Source organism: Mus caroli, unplaced genomic scaffold (assembly GCF_978045245.1).
Source record: "Mus caroli unplaced genomic scaffold, Mus_caroli_1 scaffold_12, whole genome shotgun sequence".
Classification (NCBI taxonomy): Eukaryota; Metazoa; Chordata; class Mammalia; order Rodentia; family Muridae; genus Mus; species Mus caroli.
Window position 1 is genome coordinate 51,921,840 of NW_028227267.1, and position 6,586 is coordinate 51,928,425.

A 6,586-nucleotide genomic window follows, 5' to 3' on the forward strand; every position below is an offset into this window, starting at 1 on the left:
AAATCACTGGATCTGGTGTGCCACCAGGGCAGACAATCTTGCCAGCTCAAACCAAGACAGTAAGTAGTTCAAGCTGTCTGGTTCAGAAACGAGTTGTGGAGAAAGGGTACAAAACAGGGTTGTCATGTGAGATACAGAGCTTTTTCTTTGTCTTTGAGATAGGGTCTCAGTTTGTAGCCCAGCTAGCTGGTCTTAAACTTGGGGTGATCCTTCTGCCTCGGCCTATTTAGAGGATTTTAAATTGTGAACCATCATACTGGCAGGAAAATTATTAATGGCAGAGATATTTAGATACTGGAACATTTATGTAACACACACACACACACACACACATCCCTTTCTCCTGTTAATATTAATAAATTGTGCCAGGTGGTAGCGGCCAGGTGGCAGTGGGTATATGCCTTTAATCTCAACACTTGGAATGCAGATGTAGGTGGATCTTTGAGTTTCTAATATGACTGGTATTGGCCTAGTGGTTTGTGTTTGTGATCAAGCACTTGGAAAGTGGTGGCAGGAAGCTTAAGAGTTCAAGGTCATTTATAAGTTACTGTGTGAGCCTGAGCTATATTCGACCTCTCACTGATGGCAGCACCTGGGAAGACAGGCCCTGCCCCTTGCATGGGCCACACAATAGAGCTGGCCCTGGTGGCAGGGGCCCAGGTGAGCCAGCCCTGAGAGAGGCTGAGAGCTGGCCTAGACCTTCCACGGCTGCAGTACTTGGCAGAGTAGGCCCCAAGCCTCACCAAAACAGTGCAGTGAGCCTGAGGGCCTGAGAGCAGGAGACCTGACCCTGCTCAATGCTGGTGGTGGCATTGTGTAGGCTAGCTGGGGACACTGAGGGAGAGTTCACCTGGTGATACAGATAAGGGAGGTTGACCAGCTCAGCTACCATCCAGGCCCCTGTGAGCTGTTGGCCCTTGGCCAGTCTTGCAGATCCAAAGCTGCAGGATCTCTGTGACACAGGACAACAGCAGGGTATCTGAGAGGAGTCCTGTGAGGATCTAATACTGATGGTGTGTCAGAAGCCAGAGGCCTGGAACCGGACCAATGACTCGTTGCAATGAACTCACTGGAAGTGTAGATGTGTGGACAGAGGGTTATACTGTGGGACACACGGTGACACACGACAGCTTCCACGAGGTGTTTTCTATGCTTTGTTTTTTTATTTTTTTTGTTCATTTCTTATTTTCCTTGGGGGGAGGTTGTCAGGGTGTAGGGTGAATACAAGGAGACAGGGAAATGAGTGGGACTGCGGTGCATGATGGGAAACTCACAAAGAACCAATACAAAGTTGGAGGGGGGGGGAGTCTGAAAACAAAGGGGGATTCTGCAGCATATGTCTATAATCCTAGCACTTTGTCTGGAGCAGGAGAATCACAAGTTCAAGGCTAGCCTGGACTACATAGCAAGATCTCTGAAAAATGAGTGAATTAAATAAGTAATCTAAAAATGATGGAAAGCAGAATGAATTCTGATACTACACACACACACACACACTCACACAAACTTGAGCTCACACACACATAGACACACACAGAGACACACACACACAGATACACATGCACACAGACACACACACACACAGACACACACACACAGATATACATGCACACAGACACAGACACACATGCACACAGACACACACAGAGACACACACACACAGATACACATGCACACAGACACAGACACACAGACACAGACACACAGACACACACACTGTACAACCAGCACAATATACCTAGCATGCGCATGTGCATCTCCTTCTCTTTAGGAATTGGTCTACCATTGGTTCATCGTCTTGTTTTTTTTGTTTTTGTGTTTTCAAGACAGGGTTTCTCTATATAGCCTTGGCTGTCCTGGAACTCACTCTGTAGACCAGGCTGGCCTTGAACTCAGAAATCTGCCTGTCTCTGCCTCCCAAGTGCTGGGATTAAAGGTGTGCGCCACCACTGCCCAGCTTGGCTCACCGTCTTAACTCTCTTGATACTTTCCACGAATCTGGAGAAAGGGTCCCTTTGTGCATATCTTCTACTAAAGCAATTCAGTTCCGGGAATGTACGTGCAGGCCTTAGGTGCAGGAGTGTGAGTTACGGGATTGTTTGTCGGCAGTGTGTCACATGGCAGATCTATTCATTGTTCTATAGTCAAGGACAGATAAAGCTGACCGCTTAGGAACTTTGAGAGGAAAGGCTGTTCTCAGTTAGTGCACATATGTTTTCTACTAATACGTTTCCCTTCATGGCAAAATAGACAAGGAAGTAAGGCGATCTAACCTATGAACTAGATTCCTAAAGTCCAGAAAATAGCAAGGATATTCCTGATAGTAGTTTTCCCCCCTTAAAACAAAACAAAACAAAAACAAAGCCAAACTGTACAAATAAAAAAAGGTAGGGGCTGGAGACGCGGCTCGGTGGGTAGACTGCTCACTTAGCATCCATAAAGCCCTCAGTTCCATCTCCAGGACACATAAACCAGGTTGGAGTAATCTCAGGACTCAGTTGGAGGAAGGCGGATTAGTGGTTTAAAATTATACTTGACTACATAGGGAGAATGAGGCTAACCTGGGCTACATGAAGCCTATCACCAAACTTACTAATTGAGTAAATCCAATAAAGATAGGGTTGGAAGGGCTTAGCCAGCGAAAGTGGTCACTGTAAGGCATGATAACCTGAGTTCGTCCCCGAGACTCAAATGGAAGGAGAGAATAACTCCCCAGGGTTGTCCTCTGATCTCCACATGTGTGCTGTGGCACAAGAGCCCCTAGAGTCACCCACTTACGAATAATAAATAAGACAGTGAGAAGTAAGGGCACAGGTTGGAATGGTATCTTGCATTTTACCCTTGATTTTAATATAAAAATTAAAAATATTTGATTTATTTTATGTATGTGTTTTACCTGCATGTATGTATGCACACTGGTTCTTTCAGAGGTCGGAAGAGGGCATCTGATACCCTGGAACCAGAGTTCGGGATGATTGCGTGTAGTGAGAATTTTGGTTTCTTTAAAAAACACAGACATGTTTGCCTTGTGCTGTAGCTGGGGCATGATTTTGCCAGATGCAGATAGTTTTTTAGGTGAATGACATTTGAAATTCTGGGGACTCTTGAGAGGGTGCATAAATGCTGGAGTCCCAAGAGGGAGGCACTGGTTGCTGCTGCGGGTTGCAGGTTGTGTTGTTGTAGTGTAAGACTCCGGGGAGACTTAGTTTACTGAGGACCCCCTGAGTGAACCACGTGGAGCTGGGATCGATGCAAAAAGCAAGAGGAACTTATTGTTCCAGTGCACTGGGGTTGTCCCAGACCCCAAGGAGAGGCGGTGACCCCCAGCACCCATTTGGCAAGTTTTTATATGGTTTCCAGGGGCTGAATAGAGCATCAGCAACTAGGCACAATATGATTGGCAGAACACTGCACCCTTTAAACTGATTGGTCTTTAGGGAATGAGGTGACAAGGACTTCCCCTCTCTGAAGGTGGGCACTGCTCTGTCCTGCTGAATGTGTCCTCATCCACATACAGGTCAGTTACCACCCTGTGGTCTGGGGAATCTTAATTAGTCTCTCCCTTCCGGAGAGTTCCAAAGTTCCAGAGCTGATCTGATCTTTTCATTGATTTGTCAAGTGATCATGTGCAAAGTGATGAAAAGAAGTTTTGGATATTCTGATAGAAAAGATCAAAATTTCCCCGAGGAACTAGACACCCCTAATCAGCAGGAAGTAGTCTAAGGAGATCAATGCCCACTTTCTCCTCTAACCTTCGTTCTCTCCTACCTAGTGTTGGGGAGTTGGAAGGCTGGAATGGGGTGGAGAAGGGTGGTTAAAAAAAAAAAAAAGAACCTACAAAGGAGTAAAAGTCTGGTTACAGTTGTAAGCCACCATGTGGGTGATAGGAACTGAACCTGGGTCCTCTGCCAAGAACAACATGTGTTCTTAACCACTGAGCCATCTCTCCAGCTGTTTGTCTTTAATTTAGCATAAAATAGTTATATATATAGCTTAAAAAGTACCACCAATAACTTAGAACCCAGAAAAACTAGTACCTTGAACTCCTGGTTTTCCTGCCTCTACCTCCCAAGTGGTGGGTTACTGACTGGCAGGAGCCACTGCCTGGCAAGACCCTTCTGTAAACCATCTTCAGCCACCTCCTCTGAGAACACCATGTCTCCCACCTATTTACTGAGCACTGTGGGGAAACCACCCTATGTATTGATCTATAGAGCAGAAGCTGGCTCCCTTGGCTCTTGCCTCCTTCGGTCTGTTTAGACTCTGACATCTCTGTACACCTCCAGAAAGCCACTTCTACTCTAATGTGAGCCATCCATAAATGAAAGCTGCTCAGAGAATACAGCCAAGTCCAGGAGATGCTGGCCTCTTAGACATTGTCACAGAAAGGTTCCAGGCAGGTCTATCTGGTTCACAAAGCTCCTCACCCCATCCCTGGGGACTCAGATGGGTGCGGACCTGGGATAGGTATTTGAATGACAGAACTGCCTCTCCCTCCAAAGCGTTGGAATGATAAGGACCCATCATCCATCAAGCTCCCTGGGCAGGGCCCTTAATCCTCATGATCTTTTGATTTGGAGGCCTCTCATTCCTCCTGCAAGTGACTCCTGGCGGGGCTTCTGCTTAGACACTTATCCGATGTTTCCATCTTCTGTAGCCAGGAACGTTCTACCCAGGGTAGATTTGTGCCAGGTTAAAAAAGAACCTACAAAGTAGTAGAAGTCTGGTTATAGTTGTAAGCCACCATGTGGGTGCTAGGAACTGAACCTGGGTCCTCTGCCAAGAGCCTGTGCCAGGTTTAAAGCAAGCACCTTTCAACCTAATGTTGTAGGCAAAGAACTAATGAGTGTAGGTCAGGCAAGGTGGCAGATACCTTTAATCCCAGTATTCACTTGAGAGACAGAGGCAGGGAATCTCTGAGTTTGAGGTCAGCCTAGTTTACAGAGTGAGTTCCAGGACAGGCAGGGTTACACAGAGAAACCCTGTCTCAAAACCTCCCACTCCCTTTCTCCCCCTCAAAATCAACAAATGTAGTTGAGCTGGAACTGGGAAGATACATGGATCAAACTTTGTTAAGAGAAGATGGGTATGTTGGTGCATGCAAGTAATCACAGTCTCCAGGAGACAGAGACAAGAGGATTGTTTCTACTTCAAGGCCAGTTTGAATGATGTAGTGAATTCTAGGGCAGTCTGAGTCATATAGGACCCATCCCAACGAGCAAATAGATACCCAAGTCAAAGCTGTACCCAAGAGCCTGACTTCTAGCAGATAAATATGTATTGAAATTGTTGAATAAACTTGACCCAGTGAATACATTAGCAGAGGGGACACCTGAGCCCTGACCAAGGGATTTACTGACTTGTTTGAGGGTTCGTAGGCTCATTCCTGACAAAGTAGGGTGATAAACAGCTTTTTGGCCAAATCCACGTCATCCACATGGTTGGGTTAGCAGGCCGTAAGGGCTGAGTCCAGGATGAAAGAATTCCTAGGGTAGAGAATCTCTAGGACACATTGGCTTGAGCTGAGATGGGGAGGAAGACAAGATCTGCAAAAGGAGACTACCAGTTAGCAAGGTCGCAGTTCACTGTACACAGCTACACTGGTATGTAATTCAGTGCCTGAATTATGTAAGTTTATCTGTGAGATCTGATGTCCATCCTGTGCCTTGGACTATTACCCCCATGCCTGTGAGCTAAAGCAACAGAGCACAAAAATTTAAATAAATTTCTTTAAAAGGATCTGTTTATGAAGTATCTTATGCATGGCTTCTCTGCCCTCTGCATGGCCTCTTTGAACATAGGATTAAACCTGGGGCTTCTCCCTGACATCTTTAGCCCTGGCAGAAAGAATTTAGCATCACTAACAGAAGGGGTGGGGAGAGGCTCTGTGGCTCCCCACCTATCCCTTGCTCCTGGAAGGGAAACTGAGGCACATCCTTCCATCCTCTTCTGAGTCAGGGCCTCTGGGCTCAGCCTTCTGCAAACCCAGAATTTCTGATGTGCCCTGCCAAGCCTGCCTTTTGATAGTACAATTAAAGGCCGGGAAAGTGGAGAGAAGTGGGGTTACTCAGACAGCCTCTGACTTCAAAGCCTTCCGGAGGGGCAGGGCTGAGGAGCTAGTTACTCAGAACCCCACAGACCCACCTTTTATTTCTCTGAATTCCATTCCAGGGATGAGACCTTGTAAAGGTGGGGCTTGACCATCCAGTCTAGTTTGGCAGTAACCTGAATCTTTTCCCCCCTCGGGCCCCTTCTGCACAGCGTGCACCTCCCCACTGGCCTGCATACATACACACATAGGTGGCTCTGTAACACCGATGTCCCAGGAAAGGACTCAGTTTAAAAAAAATTAGCTGTCCTTTGTTCCCATGGGTCAGGTCATACTGTGTCTGTCAGACTGTGACTCTTGGTTTGTTTGGAAAGTAAGGTTCTCTCGAGGCCCCAGCTGCAGACTGTGCCTTCCTAGTGCCAGGCTACTTCAGGCTACAACACCACATAAAGTGTTCTTTGTAGTGAGCATGTCTCCAAGGCAGCTCGGGTTTTGAAAGTGTCCCCAGCCCAGGGCTAGTCTTGGACCACTGATGCC